Here is a 19,363-nt window from a genome sequence, read left to right on the forward strand (position 1 = left end):
TGCCATCATGCAGGATTTATTTATAGATACTTCCGTAAAAAATCACCCAGTGCATGCATCTTCCGGATATGCTTCCAGCTTTAAAAACCTGAGACCATGTTGTGCCATGACACTTGCAATGAGAATTCCCTGCTCATTCTCCCTGGGGCTTCTGGATAGAAGCTCCAACATTGGCAGCAAACACCGGACAGGTACCAAGGGCTCATTACATCACTGCTCAATACCAAAGCAGTCAGGAACATTTTTTTGTCCATAAGCACTTAAGAGGATCTCTCTGCCCTCCTTGCAGATTCTTCTCCACACTTTCTAGCTCTTCCTAGACTGTACTTGGAAAAGCTCATGTTCTGCATGGGTAGATGCGTGACAGATTGTGATGACCACTTTCAGCTGTTGCTGTGTCAGGACAAGCTCAATTAAGCTGTTTTGGGGGACTCCAGCGGACACTGGATCTGTCCTTTATTTCCTGAGGAGGAAAAAATGAAAGAGCTGATAGCAGTCCAAGACTGCTATAAAACCCAGACTTCTGGCAGGGGAGGCAGGACACTCCTGCAAATGAAGGTGCTGTCACTAGCTGAATCCACCCTGCTTTCAAACTATCCACAACTGCATCTTAGGCGAGGGTGGGAGCACGGCTTCTACCCATCCGATTTGACGATGGGAGCTCGGCTTCTACAAAATAATCATTAGTGCTTGTAGCATAAGCAAATATAAACAGTGCCCTTGATTTCCTGCCCAGCTGTGCAAGGTTCACTAAGCAGATATTGGTAATTAGCTCTGATTTTTACTACAGTTAAAACACGGTAATTATTTAATGAGCTTTGAAGTGCCTAACTGTGCTACCTTCTCAATGAAAAATTTATGCTATAGGGCAAGCAACAGTTTTTCTCTGTCCAGTCAATAAGAAGGTTTATTGATATACGAACATAATGTTAAGCCATGGAGGGGTATTAAGGGACAATAATGTGTATGTCAGGGATGTCTCTCATTTTCTCTTGCTTGAAATTTGCAAAACTGCATTTGGGAACTGCTGAAATGAAGAATTCAGAGATGAGAGCTAAGGAATGTGCTGAGAACCTGGGAGCAGATATTGGGCAAAGTTTTTTTTAAAGATTTTCACTTTCTCTTTAGATGCATTGCCTATGTAGAACCATGCAGAAATATGCTTAAATGTGCTAGGAGCTAACAGTGATAAAGAATGAACTCATAAATAAAACAGGACTATCCCTGCACTTTCTTCTCCATAACATAACTAACAAACTATGCACCCAAACTTATTTTTCCAGGCAGCAGGAAGCTTAAGCTTCTCATTCACCCAACAGGGTCTGTGTGGACTTTCATGCTCTCACTAGAGTGTTTTGAGAGGACTATTCATACTCTCAGCATCCAGAAGGATGGATCCTGGGCTCTGTCCCAGGCTTAGGGCAACCAGCCGATACTCCCCGTGGGAACTCCAGTGTTTCTCCTGCCCTTGGGAGGGCACCCCAGCTCACGCTCACCTGCGGCGGGTGCCTCGCGGCAATGTCACGAGACTGATGCCCGGCAGACAGGCCACCTGGCATCCTTCCTAGACAGGCCCTGCCACCCGCTTCCGCAAGGGCAGGCGGGATGGGAAGGCAGCCTGTGTTGAGTCAGGTATTTCACGACCTTGCTAAAAGAAGATGTGGGTGGGCTGGATGTCTATGCTGGTTCAAGGGTAAACAGACAAATTCCTGCTAGTAGAATCCATCAAGGCTATAAAATGCAAAGACACCACACCTGGCTCCGAAGTCCCCTGGCAGGGAGACTGTACCAGGGACATACCGTGATACTATCTTTTTATTCTTCTACTCTTTCTCGGGTATCTGCATTTAGCAACAGTTGGAGAGAGTGTGCTGAAGGAGACGGAGCTGACCCAGCACGGCCATTATCACGTTCTAACATGTTGCTGGAAAGAAGCCTATGCATTCAAATGCAAATCCGATCCAAGGTACTGCCATTAAAACACCTTCTGATTACCAAAATTTTAAAGACTTTCAAGCAGTGAACAGTTCAGACTCCTAAATCCACATTAAGAAACTCAAGTTTAGTAAGGAACCTGAAGTATCTCACCGAAAATGTTATCCTATTTTTTATAGTGCTTATCTCTAGAGGTAACGTAGTGAACATACCTCTTGAGTCTAATTTTGACACATGCACACACACAGTTTTTTGTTAAATAGCCCTGATTCAGTGCACTTCTTCCATTCTAAATTTCACTCATACTGGAAGCAGAGAATCAGTTCTGAGTTTCTTTTCGAAATTGAGTTTTATTAACCTGGAACTTCTACCAGAAAGACCTGCGCAGTAAAAATGAAGACACAAATAGATGGCTCATTTACTCAAAGCTAAAATTGTTTATCCTGCTGTTTCCCGTACGCAATCATCTTTGTTAGGTGGAAAACACAGATGCGTTAACCAGCCAAGCTCTTCTGAAACCTTTTGCAGAAAGGTTTCCAACTTAAAAAATACAAAATACAAAAGATTGTATATGTGTGTGTATATATATATATATAAAAAATATACATATCTATATATAAATCAGTGCTAAACATAACAGATGAAGAAGGGTTCCAGCATCACGTACGGCAAGGAGAGAGGGGAACTGGGGAAAGCTGGAGCTCAGAGCTGCCATGCTGAGATGTGGATGAGCAGAATGAAGATTGAGGCACCCTGTCTTTGTCGATGTGGATGCACAAAGTCCAGTAAAGGTAGTACACAGTGTTTTAGTTTGTGCCTTCCTCTGTGCTCTTAAACCATCTTTTTTTGATCTAGCCAGTGAAACGCAGTATACAGGTGCAGGGAAAATGCTTTTCAGTGGGCCATTTTTTCCACAGGTGATCTCAAAATTGCAGTCCTGTCTCTATTTAATCTAAACTTACAGCTGTCTCCATGGGGAGGAAAAAAAAAAAATAAAAATAAGTATCAGTCCCTTGGGCTGCAGAATACTCCCGGAGGTCCCGACAACAGCACTGGCCACCCCCCTCTCATTCGCACTCCTAGCCAGCCGCCTGAGCAGTCTTGTCAACGTGGGACGAAGTGGGACTGCACTTCTGAAAATCATATACGCTTTACCCAAAGTGGACTGGTAAAGATTTCCTGTTCTGCAACAATCTAATTAGGTCGAGAGAGAAGAGGCGGCAGCAGCAAAGACGATCTAGGGAGATCTTTCCAGGCCAAACAAAAATCCCTAGGAGAATTGAAGCATCATCACCGAACGCTGCATCCCTAATTGTTATGTAAGCTTGCTATAAAAGTCAACAATGTTGTAATTACGCTTTCAGTAGAGTGGTAGCTACGCTCTGGCGGAAAAAAAGCACTGCTTCGTATTGTCATAAATTCATCTGGGGGCAGTAACAGGTTTTGCTTACTATAAAATAAGCCTTAATGCTGAAAATCTTATTTCCATTAAATGAAAACAGGTGAGCGGAAGAAAGACCCCACGAAGAACTATTCCAGCCCTCCTGATCCTTGCCTGACAGCTGCCCAGTCCAAGGACAGAAGTGGCGCTCACCTGAAGGAATAAGTAACAGCTCTAAAATAAGCCACTATAAACGGCAGCCTTGATGCTTTATGCCATTTTGCAAGGACTGCGCTGCAGATTTACAGTAATTAGCTCTGACTTGACTGTCACTGAAAGGTGTTAATTATTTAATGAGTTCTGAAGAGCTTAACTGCGTTTTCTTCCTTTTCAAAAACCAACCCCCCTTTGGTAAGTGGCAGTCTCGGCTTTGTCTAGAAAAGAACCATGAAACATAAACTGTATTTAAAAAAAAAAAAGGGTTGGATTTTTTTAGTTGGCTATGAAGACGCAAGCTGCTTGCAAGGTCATTCAGGGGACAGTCATCACTTCCTCTGAACCAGAAAAATGAAAGAGCCGTACCCGCACGAAAAGCGGTGATCTGCCAGAAAGGATAGGCAGCAAACGGGATGTTCTGAACATCCGGCATTCCCAACCCTCTGCCCCAGACCACAAGCTGCAACACAACTGAGCAGACGCAAGGAAGAGCCTTGTAACGAAGCAGCAGCAGGAGACAGAGGGGGAAAATACCTTGGAAATAATAGCTGAGGCCATGTGAACGCACTTAAATGTCAGGGACCACATTGAAAGCTGAAAGGTGACAAGAATTTARGAGTAAAGGCTCAAAAATCTGACACGTAAATTACTAAGGATCTAAAAATAAGTCCAGCATTGCTTAGACTTCACTGGATTTCAGAGTTTACTAAAAAGTAGTTATCTCGAAATGTAGTGGTTCTTCAAATGTAAAGCAATCATTATAAGCTACTTATTAAGAACTAGGGAAGAACTACTTTTAATGGAATTGGATGGGTATGCCAAAGAAATCACTACGGGAAATAGAAATTACTTCTCTTGAAAGAGTAAGAACACATAGCTTACGTGGAAGTAACACTTAGAAAGAGAGCCTTTGTGAGAAAGCATGGCGTAAGGTTCACAAGCCTATCCCTTAGGATAACAGCAGCAGGTATTTGTGGGGAAAGGGGGTTAATGCTCAAAAAATTGTTAGTGTCTTCCGATGGAAAATATTTCTGAAGCTTTAACGCTGAATTTTTCATCCGTCATTCTCAAACTGATTGACTGGGGATGCCAAATCCTCACTTCAGGAGGTGAAGGGCTGAAGTGGCTTCCCCGAGCCGGCTCTTTTCTCTCAGCTCTTTTCCCCACCCACCAGTTTACGCTAATTCTCCATTTGCCCCCAAAAAGAGACTCAGTGGTTTGCTCTGTCCATTTCCTTGCCTTTGCTGACTACTGTTATTGCAGTATTTTTAAAGACTCTCCTTAATCTGAGGACAAACCGCACTATTAACAACTGCTTATAGCAAGCTCCCCCTCCAGAACTGCTTCTCCTGAAGGATGGTCAACAGCCTGAAAGAGTGCAGGAACTTTGTGATCTGAGTTGTGCAACTGTCTGACAGCAGGACCGCCTGTCCGCTAGGGATTTGCTTGAAGCAGGACTCATCAATTTAAGCAAATTCCCCAGCTGCCCATGCTAAAGACAAAAGGGTAGCCAACGTAATTAACCACAGCCTCAAGGAGAATAATTCATTATCAGTTTTACCAATATCAACGTCCTGATTGTAAGTGAGCTTGGAACACAGATGTCTAATTAGGAAAGCAGCCCTGTAAATCTCACTGTTTCCCTTGCTCTTTAACTGATGGCAAGAAAAAGACAAAAACCGAAGGAGCTGATCACTGTAGCAGAGAAACACGTCCAAAGAAGTCAGTACAGAATGCTTCCCTGAATCTTTGGAACTGCTTCTGGCTTCACATACAAACTCTTCTTCCCTTTTAACCTGATTTTGTTGTGCAACACTTGTGGCAGTGCCCATGGTTAGTCACGGAAAAGAAGAACTGCAAAGGACTTCAGGAGGTCACCTAGACTGTCCCTTTCACTCTAGGACAGAATTAACTCTACTTGGATTCACAGACATGTTTGTTCAAAACCATTTTAGAAACTCCCATCATCAGAGATTCCACTGCTTCCCTGCATGTCAGCTAGCAGTACCAGGAAGAAGATTTTCCTAATATTTAACCTCACTTTCTGTGCTGGAAATTAAGCCAATTACTACTTATCCTACCTTTGAAGAAGCAGAACTAATTGGGAAGTGACATTTCCACTCTGCAGGAAATTCCAGCCTCCAAAATCCATTGTTATCCCAACCTAGAGCAAAAAGCCAAAATGTCAGCATTTTCTTCAAAGTGAAAATGTCTAATCTTGGATTAGGACGACCAAATTATTTTCAAGAACATCAAGCCATTTTTCTAATTACCCTTTCATATAATCGTCTAAACAAAGAACCTACACGTAATCATTTCAAACAAAATCTTTTAACGTTATCAAAGTGGAACAAGAAAGCTGAAATGATGTGTTCCTTGTTTCCTGCTGAAATTGCTAGTGAAACTTTTACATGCCTGTGGCTTGTTTGTATTTCAAAGAAATTGCATTCTCTGTTGGAAGACTTTTTCTATCTAACTCTTTTGTAGGTTCCAGTCAATAACTTGCTTGATAATTTGGTTGTTTGCAAGGGCAGTGATAGTAGCTGATAGCTCTCCTGTTACGTGCAATGAAAACCTGTGTTAAAATACGATATGAAAACCATCCCAGAATAGGCTTTTCATTAATTTTTATTCACATTCTTTTACTAATATCAGAGATCTCTGCCATTTTCCTTAGTTTCAGGCAAAACTTAGACACAGGGGTAGGAAAGTGCTGGAGGTGAGGTTGGGGCTGGGCACCAGAGATTTCTAAGTAACACTCTCAGAGTCATTTATGTTACATTCTTTGCTGAGCTGCTTGAATTAAACATTGGTGGGGAGCAGGGGGAATAGCAGATCCACTCTCTTCCCTTTGAATTGTGAGCTGAGCGCTCCCTGCTCCTTCCGGGTATGCCTATCATTGCACATAGCGGCGCATTGCTAGTAAGGGATGGGACATAGCCTTTTCCCAGGAATGCACGTAGACATCAGGAGAAACCTCTGCAAATGAAACTTATGGAAGACCCAAACACTTCTTAGTGAACTTTCTTAGGTCGGTGCAGACAACTGATGAAAATATTTTGCAGTGTATAAAAGAGAATAGTATCTATTTTCAGGCTGTATTTTTCATGTGCAGCAGGATTTAACAGACTCTGATCTTACAAACGTCGTCCTTGGAGCGGACTCTGACAGTCCTAATCAACAGACACGACTAAGTCAAGCTTGCTGCTTYTCTTTTACCAAGAAGGACGTTGCACCTCGAGGCAGACAGAAATAATGCCCCATTGGCTCTGCTGCTCCTTGGTGGATCTGCATCTCCAAGGCCTAATCTACCGCTTACTTGCTGCCACTAGAGCTGGGAACAATCTCTTTGTCCCCAAAATAACATCAGCATAACAGGAGAGGAACGGAGCAACCAATGTTTATCCCAGACCAGGATCTCAAGCAGCTGAGGAGGCTAAATGGCTTCCTCTGTTCGAAGTACAGAGTTTGCACAAAGTCCCTCAGCGAAAAACAAATTCCAGCCTGACAGCTTTTTGGTTCAGAAACACACGCCTGTGCTTACAGATGGTCCCTGCTAAATCAAGCGCTCTCCACCTCTCACGCGTGTTCGCCCAGACTTCTGAGGAAATTTCCTGCTCTTCCAAGCACCGCATCCCGTCACAACACACCATTGCTGGTCCGGAGGAGACACAGGACCACCGCTTTACCGCCTGACCAGGAGAAACAAAACTACCCCTTCTCCTAATATTCAGAGAGATTTCTGACGGCATCATACACGGCATCTACTTGCACTGAGTTTTACTGCATCTTTCCATATGCCACTGAAATATGTGCCATTTGCTACCGCTCCCAAACCTTCCTTTGCACAGCTGCTTCTCTAATTAGGAAGGCTGGTGATAGTATAAGCGAACGCACAATGTGTTAAGCGTAGTAGATAACTGAATTACTGCCTAGGAGGTGTCAGTAGCCTTCCCAGCTAACAGAAGTCTGTCATCCCAATCTCTGGAGAAGAGAGTTACACGAGAAAAGTAAGCCCCAACCAGGGCTGCAAGAACTGTTTGACCCAGTCCCAGCACCCACCCCAAATTATCACCACTCAGGTGCCTTTAACTGCAGCCTATTAATGACGGGAGCTCTGAGCTTGCCTGGACCAGCGGGGACACTTGTTGTCGCTGGGACTTGCCACTCAGTATTATTAGAAAAAAAGAAAATAGCCCAACTCACTGACAGCTAAAACACATAGTTGAGGGGAGCCTTCAGAGCACCTGAGAAGCAGCCAAGCACCTAACTCCACTGACTTCCAGTGGCAGCAACCATCAAGTTCTCAGCAGGGCCTTCAAAACAGTCTCCTATGGTTGACTTTCAATCCATGGTTCTGGAAAGCTTGGCCTGAGCAATTATTTTATTGAAAGCAGCCAGAATACAGTTGCTTAAAATGGATTCTTTTCCTTTTTCTGGACAGGTTTTGTTCCCTTTAGCGCAGCTGAAAGCATGTGTGATGATTTAGGATATACTAAGTCCATACACTCATTTTTCACAGTTGTGTAGAGGGGCTCACTTCTCCTTCCAGGGAAATGCTAAATTATGTGTGAAATGAAATACTAAACTATTATGTGTACAAAGAAAATGAATCCCTCCTGGCCTTGKGTTCCTTTCTTGCACTATATTCACTGTAATGTAGAGTGAACACACATATAACTTCCTCTGGAGCTAGACAATTTCATCCTCTACTTAAATTCTCCCTATTAAATGAAATGACTGGGAATTTACCCCCCCCTTACAAAAAATATTTTGCCAGGCTGATACGTTCTTTACCTTGCATCCATGAGAAAAAAGCAGGAAAATGATAAAATTTGCCTTTTCTCTTCATATTGAGCTTATTTTTGATATTCCTTTCCTAATTTCTCCTTTTACATTGACACAGGACATTAATTTTTGTTTTACCTGCCTAAATTCTGTCATCTTCTGCACTTTTATCACAAGGGACAACATTTGGCATCTTCTCAAAGACTAGGATCTTATGAATCCCACCGTGATGTGAACTTTCTTTTGAGAAAAAACAACTTCTGACCAATTCTTTAAGTCTTAGAAGTTTAGTTGTAACTGAAGAATGGATGTGTATGTCAAGAAATCAAACTCTTTTAGTTTCAAAACTCAGAAATGCCCTCAAACTCAAGTGTATATGTATGCATGTGTGTGTATACATATATAACAAGTATACAAACACACATAAACATATATATGTGTATATATAGAAACATTTACTCAATCTTGGGATTTTTTAAACATTTGTAGCAGGCATAACAAAAAGTATACCTGCATCTTTGTAAGTCTCTAAGGTAACAGAACATATGTATTTCCAGACTGAAAACTAGAAGACCAATAGTTTACAACAGGGAGCAAAAAAATTAGGAAGACCTGAAAAACAAAGGGACTATAATGACTTATTCTTGGACTTAACAACTCTAAACCGCCTTAAAAATAGGAAGTGAATTTTGATAATGGTATAATGATGCCTGAGTGCAGAAATGTCACTGATGTAAAGAATTAATGAAAGCCATACAGGTGTTTGGGAAAGATAACTGTTCCTCCAGAAAAGCCTTGGGGAGGGGGGGAATGGGGACGGGGACAGTTTAGACCTATTTTCCCAAATAGAGAATGGCCACCCATGCTGGTGAGGCACCATGCCCAGAGCTGCACCRAAAGGAAAAGGGACAAGGCATTGATTTCCTTGAGGTATAAATATCCACTGATTACAGCAGTGTGCTTGTGTAAAGTATTTTCCCACCCCCCAAAAGTCCATTTAATTATATCTAACCTGTGAATTCTGCTCTAAGACGTTTAATGGGTGGATTCTAATGGCTTCAAACTGCTTAACTTTTTTGATCTTCTGGTTTAACAGCTGAACTGTCTTTGGCAGATTTACTTGAAAAAAGTAAACTAATATGCTGTAACCTCACTGGCAAATGTTTATTTATTAAAGGCTGTAGATGCTACTCATGCCTCCTCTCTGCATAAGTAATTTTCCATAAAAATCAGCCTTGTGAGAGACAGGGGAAGAAAAAGCCTTTGGCTTTTTATCGTAAGAAAAAAATGTTTTTAATTTCTTATTCAAATATTGTCAAGAATGAAAAAGAAAAATGTTCTGCAACCTGTATTTCTCTCTTCTCCCTCCAGCTTCTATAATTCGGTGCTCTGATGTATTCTTTTCCTGCATCTTTTTATATACCTATTATGTTAATTACAATAGATCCACTAGTCACATCCTTTGTCTCTAAGCCATTCCGCACCTAGTTTAATGACTATGAGATATGTTATTTCAACTAAATGTGCTCTGTATTTTACGCTACCAAAGATCTCCGAGCACCAAAATGGCAAAGGACTTCTGCTGCTGCAGTGGAGGAAATAAATAGCCTAATGATTTCTGATAGCCGGTGCCCAAACAGATCTGCCAAGCTCACATAACGCACTGAGCAAAACTTCGTGCGACCGTATGTTTCCATCTTTTCCTGAATAGTAGCGCCATTCAGTGATTTGCTTAGCTCTTTCAACACACTCCATTTAGGCGGCCCTTGGCCACCCCGCAGATCACTCCTCTGACTTCCGTTTCTCAAGCCTTCCAGCCCAACGGCAGGAGCACACTCCTCCGGCAGAGGAGACACGGGACAGAGACGCAGCAGTACCCAACGACCGTCACACAACGGGCAAAGGGAGCAGCAGAGTCACTGCTGTTCTGCCACCTCCTACCTGTTCATTGCCATAGGCAATCATCTGCATCGTTCGGGCCTAAACCCAGCAGCAGGCATATACCTTAAGGACACCGAGGAATTTTGGCAATAGAAACTGGAAGAAGATAGGAGAAATCTGTATTACAGCTGCTGGATCCCATGGCAAATCAGGTATCTGCTTGGAGCCCATATGTAGGGGCGCTACATGACGCACAGCCTCGGTTGCCTGGGCAAAACCCTTCAGATTGCAAAATCCCCATTTATCCTCGGTAGCCTCTGGAGCTCCCACAGACAGTCCTGCCGACTGCCAGGGCGTGCACCGCTTTCAGGGGAAAAGCTCCGCACCGCCGTGGCCCACCATGCAGGCCGAGATGCCCACTGTCCTACCCCTCCACCACGGAGTCTGTGGCTGCGGGTACGGCAGAAAAATCCCGGAGAGCCAGAGGGGCAACGAGACCTTCGCTGCTTTTGAAAGGCCACACGTTTACGAGAGGGTTGTGGGCATTCACCCCCCCCCCCCCCACACACACACCCTATCTATTTTTCTGCCCTGACACAATCCATCCTTTCTTATACTGCTACAGAAGTTCAGGCGTTCAGGGCTCCTCAAGGGACGTAGCTTCCTCCTCCTCCATGAACAAGCTTTCTAACCTTTTTCTTGTCAGTGGAAGCTGAGCTCCTTCCTCCTTCCTCTTTGGGTAGCATTACCTCACTCTGCTTTCTCCGCTGTCCTTATCTTTCTCTCGCAAGCCTCCCTGACTCGGTATCTACCACCTAGCATAACATCTGCAGGCAGTTCTGCATACCAGGGACGCACCGAGAGTCTCACTCTGCTTATGTGCCACTCGGCTATATTTGCTCTCTGCATGTAATTAAATCCAATAATTATCTGCTGACATTCAAATTCACAGCACTACGGAGACCTTTTAAGCAGTAGCGGGGCAATATTTCAAAAGATTTTTGGGGGCGAAGGTGAACAGAGAGAGAAGAGGGGGCGTCTTCATGTTCTCCATTGGGCTATAGCCCACATTTCCAGTAAGTACCTACTCCCGAGACAGAATAGAAGGAACTTCCATGCAAGCTGTTCAGCAATCTCTTAAACTATCATTATTCTTAAACAAATCCTGTAGGAAAGAAGAGAATTCAAACCTTTTTGATGTAACAGTTGTTCCTGAACTTTAAAAATATTCCCAATTTCAGCTCTTGGCAGCTGTGGGCTTTTAATGAAGGGTCTGCTGCTGATATTTTCTTACCATCTCACATACTTAAGTCTGACGCGTCCAGAGGCCAGAGATTTCTGGGAAGATATGGCTAGACTTCTGCATGCCTCTGCTCTGAACCTCTCCGACGTTGAAGGGTACCAAGCCTCCACTGCAAATGGTTACACTTAGCATGGTTGACTTGTACTGGTACGTACGTTGTGCTGACTCCACTGAGCACAGGCCTGGTGATTTTTTGGATGTGTGAAACAGCACTTGCCGAGTGCTATAGGATTGTAGCAAATAACACGGAGTTCTTGGCAGGATTGGGACCAGCGGCTATAACTACGTGCCCTCCACTGTGGTGGTGGCCAGGGATGGTCTGTGAAGGCATCGTTCTTTCCAAGGCAGCAGGCCTAAGTGCAGTTCTCGGTATGGCTATGCTGCATTTGGAGACGTGGGCAAATTCTCTTTCAAGCGGCTTGTTCAGGCCCTTGTAAAGGAACAGGAAGAATTGCAAAAGCCACTCCGCTCACTGGGTAAAACCCCAAGCACGCCGAACTCTCCGCGGTTGCAGGGATGCTGCAGGCGATAAGTGAGTACGTCCAGACGAGCAGTAGTCTCTGCTCCCTTGTTTGAGAAGGGCAGGGGCTGCTCCTATCACGGCAGTGGCCATAACTGGCCAAGCAAGGGCCTGAACCCACTTTCTGTTTTCTGTTTTTTTTTTTTTAATAAGGCTGTTTTGATTGTGAGGAATTCTTGTGGTTTCCCGTTACAACAATCCACAGTGTTTTACTGACTCCTTGTTAGTGATTAACAGACCTGTTGACAGTACAAATTATTTTCTTACAAAAGCACTATAACGGGAGGCCCTAGATAAAGAGATTTTCATGCATGAAGGATTGTAAGTTCATTGCTTTTTTATAGGGAGATGAAGTGGCTGATTGCAACAAAATGTTTCCATGGCTATTATGTGAAATTGTATTTACAAGGCAGGTGCAGTCTCCTCTACAACAGTTATTACCGGCTCTATTTGGAGCTTTTGTAGACTACTGGAACCAAATTTGAATTCTAAATAGCAAAAAGTTGAAGAAAGATGTTGGCTTTGGTTCCAGAAATCTCTCTATAGAAAAAAAGTCATCTTTAGAGCAGATCAGATCAGATCCGGCCACTGGATGTAAGTTGTGCTGAAGTTTGGGGTTTTCCAAATCTACAGTTGAATTGAGGAATGGGGCCGCACCACTGGTTCTTCTCTCACTATTATGAATTTGGCCAGGCTGAAGGTATGCTGTTGGCTTGGTGTATAATATCCCTATCAGACACATGAGATTTTACAAACAGTGGAGAATTATCTCATCAATATTCTATCCTGAAGCACCTTCACTCAATCCCTTTCCTTCACTCTTCCTCTCTCTTTTGGTAAAAGAGACCTAAGCCCAAAAGCATGGATTTTGACATATTGAAAATGGAAGCAGCATAAAAAAATTGCTTAGGTAATAAAAGTAAATATCACAGGTCTTACATTCATCCCAAACTTCTGCAGTGTTCTCGTAAAGAGAAGTTTATAGAATTAAGCCCAAGCTGCCCTAAAGTACAAGAATCTTAAAGTTGAAAACAGTTCATATCCATCCATGTTTAGGGTAGGATTTAGGTCACCAAATTTCAGGTTTCTCAATGCTATGGAGCAGGACCTTCCTAGTCAGTAAAGTGAGACAGGACCTCCAGGGGTGATGAACCCCATCTATTTTACGTGCTTACTCAAGCACAGAATTAACCACTCTCTGGAAGCCTCTCTCAATATAGAGGGAGTCTAGACTACTGGTTTAGCCTACATGCGTAACTTTTAGAAAGCCAAAACTGGCTGGGATGAGTGTCACCATTAGTTTGTAGCTCAAGCCCTTGGACACAATTACAGCATCAAAGAACTTGAATAAGAAGCAGACATTTATGTAGGGCTTGTCATCTCTCTACCTGTCTCTAGCAGATGATGTGTGTATTGTTTTTTGGATCTCCTTGGGGGAACCCTGACCTTAGACAACTGGGTGAAGAGGGTGTGATTTCATTACAAAGATGAACTTCAGATTTGATACCTACTGCCTTAACGAGACATAATAGCCCTAGATTTCGCTGTCAGGATTACCCTTTCTGCAGTAATGTTAGTGTTGGCAGCTAGCGTTCAGGGCTACGTTTGCTATGAATGGTAGCAAACCATTCATACCCAGTGGACCTTGTACTCAGTTCTACGATTGCAACTTCTGACGGTAAAAAGCAGTTTTGTGTATCAAGTACTGAGCCATAATATAGTTCTGTCATTACTGCCAAGGGCTCCCTTCAAGTATAAGAAGCTACCTTCTACTGATAAAACGGTTGCACCATAAGTCTTGTTTCCCTATGACAAGCCAAAGTAAATGCTCTTGGCCTAATAAAGGGAAGTGCCAAGTGGTCACTATTGCCGTAGCTCTCAGTAATATTCTGAGACAGCAAGACAAGTCATCATCTAGGGAAGTTTATCTGTTGTCAAAAGTGTTAATGGACCTGGAAAGAAATTTTTCAGGGAGATTACTTGTGAGGTAAACAGCAAAACAGTGCACTGAACAGTAACTTAAGTTCCTGACTAATAAAAAAAAGTATTGTGCATCTGGCAAAGTAGTCAGGGGTTGTAAGTCTTTACTGCTGAAAAGCAGTCTTTACTAATGGGGTTGGGTTCACCTAATCTAACTTCAGAACCATAGAAGTTGTCCAAGTTAGTTGTCCAGCCTCCCTTTATATTTAATTGAGAGAGACAGGCACTTACATAGGGTGATGAGTCTCAACAGTCTTAGTTGTTTATCTTACGATGGGATGAATCTGGAGATGCTTCCATCTCTGACTACAGAAGGAGCCTGCACGACTACCTTAGGCTTAGATAACTAAGAGTAAGATGTCTAAAGCTAAGTGAAATGAATCCAACTCTGTGCATCTAGGCAGACATCCAAAATCTGACCACCTCTCTACCATGGGAGTACTGCAGATGTAGTTACAGAGCATATGGAGATAATTTTCATTCTCATATTTAAGTCTCAAGTACATTTGCTGATGCAACATTTACACCACTTTAAGGGAGGGCAGAAGTCAGAGCACAGATCACCAAACTTCACTGTCACCATCAACTCTGGAGTCCTTCTGCTGTGTTTACGGTTCTTGTTTGACAGCAGACAAAAATTTGCGCAGTCCATCTACCAAAGCCTTCCCATTTGTGCTGGGATTCAGCTGCACTGTGGGTGTGAAATTAATGCCCCTTATGCTCATTCAGAAACACTGAGAGTGGCTGACATAATTAATAAGGGCAGAGCAATTTGATTCCATCACGCAGGTAGCTGTGCAACACCATTAAAGTATATGAGGCCTTACAAGCACTACTGAGAGAAAACTGCAAAGCACTTTGCGGATAGGAAGCAAAATCAGAGAAAGACTAAGTGTAGGATACATCTCCTGTAAATTAAAGGAGAGGGAGGCAGTTCAGTAAGGTGAGTCATCCTGGATTAACTCAGGAGATGAATATGGTCGGGATGAACCATTCTCAGAAGACTCATAACTTTCTCTATTGTCTGAAGAGGGTGTCTAACACCTAATTTAAGGTTTTTCACCTAATGTAAAATGAGACGCTTAACTTTTTCCTGGTTAAAGCAAAGAAGAATCCCTTGCCCAGTAACTCAGCTCGAGATCACACAGGAGGGCGAGGGCAGGGAGTGGAATTAAGCAGACCTTTCTCATGTCTTGCTCTAGCTCTGTGAGCACCAGACCATCCTGCCTTCCTGAGCCGGGCGAGAAGCTGGAGCTCCCGACCACCCTGGAAACGGCATTACAAAGCAGGCACAAAAAGAGTGCCAGTCACTCGCTCAGCCGCTGAGCGAGCCCAGCCGGGAGCACTCCAAAGAGAGGCCTTGCCATAGACGCAGATGTCAGAGCTGAAAAACGAACGAGTGCCTGAATTTTTCAGCTCCTGTCAAGCAGCAGGAGTAGCTGTAGTTGATAATGGAGAGGAAGATGACAATGTGTCACTCAAGATTTTCTATAGTCCCCAGTAGAGGAGCTGGAGAAATAACAACTGAAATGAAGGGCAAATGCAAGTTTTTTACTTTAAAGGTATTTTTGCCCAATGAGCCAATTTTGATGGAGCTTAATAACCCAAATGTGGACCATATATGGGCAGACAGCTATTTGCTCTAATATTTTTTTATTATTTTCTGTGACCGCTCAATGAAAACTGCACATGCTTGCTCTCTGTCACTGGCACCTGCTGCTGCTTTTAGAGTAGTTCTGTAAAATACAGCAAGATCAATAACGCACAGTCTCCCCTCTGATGCAGGCAGCCCTGACCCTCTCCCATGCATCTGTGGATGGAAACGTACCTATATTGGACTGTATATATGCTTCAAGACCACGATGCTATCAGAAGCAGAGGCTTTAGGCTCCTACCTTCTTTTGTATTTGATCTAGGGTTAAGAGCTGCTTCCTCAGAACTGCTGCAATGCAAAAACTGGGACTGATGAATGTGTGTGTAGGAAACTTTTTTTCCCACCAAACTACATTTCTCTTTGCCTCTTCCTGTATTACAAGGCTGCTGTTAAAGCTGTTACACATGGGAAATCTCTGCCAAAGTTTTACAGACTGAATAGGCGACTCACTCAAGTTCTGATGAAGCAGCTGCTCTCCAAGTGTGAGGTGTAGCTGTTGTGAGAATGCAAATAACTTCTGATTCATGACATAGCCCAGACTGACAGCTATTCTGCTGGTTCCTGTATAATGCATAACTGGGGGGGCCTCCCACTATGCTTTTGCTTAGTTCTCTTCTTCAGCCCTGCTGCTGCCTGGCTCAGCAGTCAAAATAGGGGTTTTGGTGTTGTTGAGTGAACGCAGTCTGCAGCAATTTGCTTTCAGCATTGCGTGCCAGCAGCGGCATCATGATCCTGCTAATTGGATTCCTCTTAGCACTTTAAGAGGATTGCACTAAAACCTGACACCACCGTAAATATTGCTGCCRTGTTTGCTTACGCTTTAGCGGAGGGAAAGGCGGAGCCGAAGAGAAGTGGCTGCGCGTAGGAATCTAACCGTGGGGTACACGGAGAGATGTACAAGCTCAAAGGGTCAGCTGCCCWTGCAGACATTACCGTTTTGTGCCGGGCTTGCACACCAGCCAGCGCTTTCAACGCAACTGCACACGACGGACAGGCATCCCTACCTCGGGTATCTCGACTGACAGCACACGGGGATGAAACGGTCCCTGGAGTATTCCAGAAGGTTGCCAGTCTGTAATGAAAGAGACACTTTAAAGTAGTTTTATCTAGTGTTTTATGTTCGACTGTTTTAATTCTCTTTTTTTGTGAATTATGGAAAAGCCTGCAGGTGGGCTGGGTGTATTTGATGTAAACTGCACCACTTAACAGCAAGCAGTGATTCATGATTGTATTTGCCTTGCTAATGGTGGGGGATGTACGACCAGCTCAGCGCTTGCAGCCTTCCCTCTCTTGGTCCCTTAACTGGGGCAACTTCTACCACGTGCAGGAAGACTTTGCAAACAGGATAAATAAAAATGAAGAGCGCACAAAATGATTTATTGGCTAATACACAGCAGCTAGCTGGGACTAATGAGCTCACCGCCCTAATGGGACGCCAAACGCAAGCTTTTAGCCTCCAKCTCGACAACTCGACTGCCAAGTTTCCACCTGGGTCAAAGGGACAAACCAGGTCACTCTGCACTCCTGGTACGCTGCAAAAAGCCCAGTCTGTTTAACTCGGAGACCAAAATTCCCGTTCATCCATTCTAACTTATAGACTGCACACTGTGCCTTTAGTCTGATGCCACGAGGCTTTCTAGCACTGCACAAACATTTAGTCCCTTGTAGTCACAGGCTTAACTTGGAGCACTAAAATAGATTCATTGATTTAATCCTGGAAGTCACTTCCGTGCAYGCACGTTTTTACCTTCTCTGTCTGAAAGCAGGAGATTCACAAGCTCGCCGGCCACGAGCACCTAACACACCAAACTGTGGCTGTAACATCTGGATGCAAGGGTAGATTTCAAGGCTCACAACGATTTCTAGCTTAAGCCAAATAAGAAGTAATACAAGYAAAGATTTCACTGTTACGTGCTATTCCTTTTTTTTCCTCCCAGGCTCTAAGCACTCTGGGATAAGGCCTGTCTTTAACGCAATTTTTCACCCAGCACACTGAAGGAATCAGGTTCCCTCTTGAATTTGGACTATCACAATAAAAGAATCATTTTGCAAAATTCAGTAAATCAAGAAAGGCAGGTGTGTTTAACCTTCCCCCTTTTCCAAATCATTTCATTTCAACCAGTGTCCTGATTCAGTAAAACGAAGGTAAACCTCACAGGCCTTACTTGTGGTACATTCAATCCTAAGACTAATATTTCTGCAAAATAGACGTAATAATGGTTCGCTACTGAATGCAGTCAAACAATATTTATAAGTCACCTTGAATATTTAAATGGTAAATATTCTTTCCATTCCATTGTACATAAACGTATTTATCCTCCTGGATTTGGTGACTGTGAGTCATGGTATTTTTTTGTGGAAAAGAGAAAACTATATATGCATCATTAAAGTAAAAATTCCCTTAAATATGTGCTTAAGTCACACTGTCACCATATTCTTGGGCGCTGTTTAGGAATAGACTTGAGGGCATACTTTCTTGCATTGGGGACTTTGTACCATTTCTTTTTATAAATTGTTCATCAAGACAAAAATTTTGCTTTTACTTGAAAGAAGAAATTGCTTAGGCAGAGGAGGAGGTCTGTGGGGTGCTCTACTGTCAACTGCCATTACTTGGAAGATTTAGGATTATCTTGAATGCATCTGCTAAAAGTATTTAYGTGGAAGGACCATAATTACAAAGGAATTAGGAAAAGAAAAGAATAATTCATAAATCCATGAGAGGAAGATGCCTCAAGAATTTTTTCTGTTCAACGATTTGCTGGGACCATCTAYTACACATGGCACTCCTGGCCCATAAGGAGCCTACCATCTCTCTGGAACATTTCAGGTGGCTTCTTCCTCATTTGTCACGCACTGAGCAAACAGCCAGAAGCTGACAGCTATTCCGCGAAAAATGAAAGAGGTAGAAAGAACGCACAGACCTTGCAAGAGTAATATCAGCCATCCTCACGTTGCCTGCAAAAGACACGCTGTCTAATTGTGAGATTGTCTTTTTCATGAACATTGAGGAAGGCTGTCCTTGAAAGACATTTCAGTTCGCTAACCATTGATGGTTTTGTCACATGCATCTACACTGTCATTTAAAAATGAGCAACATTCAGTCATTTTTCGGAGCCTTCCTAATAAATGTACTGTTTTTCTCACATAGAGCTGCGATCCGAGTATGTAGCGACAGGCTGGGTTGAGGAAAGATGGGGTCATTTGTTTGGCTTGTGTTGTAAAGGATTCTAAAAAGTGAAGGAAAAAAGAAGGAATATCACACGTACAGCTCTTCTATAATCAGCCAAAGTATTTTTATAGGTGTATAAAACAAGGAGATTGCTGAATCAGACCTGTCTTGGAAGACAGAAGATTAATCTCAAACTGATCACAGATATTTGGGATTGGCTTTTACGCTCCAGCTGGTTTTGGCTATTCTTCGTCTTTACAGAAGAGAAAAATTATCAAGAGTGACTATAAAAGCTACCCCTGCCCCAGCTACAATAAAGCCAGCTTTTGATCTTGGACACCCCCCCCCCCCCAATGACAACTGATTTGCCTGKGACAGGTCTCAAAGCTGAGGACCAGGAGAGTTAGAGACAGCACTTTCTTAGGCAGGGGAATCTGATGCAAGGACGCGTACCAAGAGGATATGGGGATGACGGGCGAGTGAAGAGTTAACAGGACTGAAGTTTGTCAATTGATATGCAGAAGAACTGATAGCAC

Source organism: Apteryx rowi, unplaced genomic scaffold (genome assembly GCF_003343035.1).
Source record: "Apteryx rowi isolate R43461 unplaced genomic scaffold, aptRow1 scaffold_187, whole genome shotgun sequence".
NCBI classification, from domain to species: Eukaryota; Metazoa; Chordata; class Aves; order Apterygiformes; family Apterygidae; genus Apteryx; species Apteryx rowi.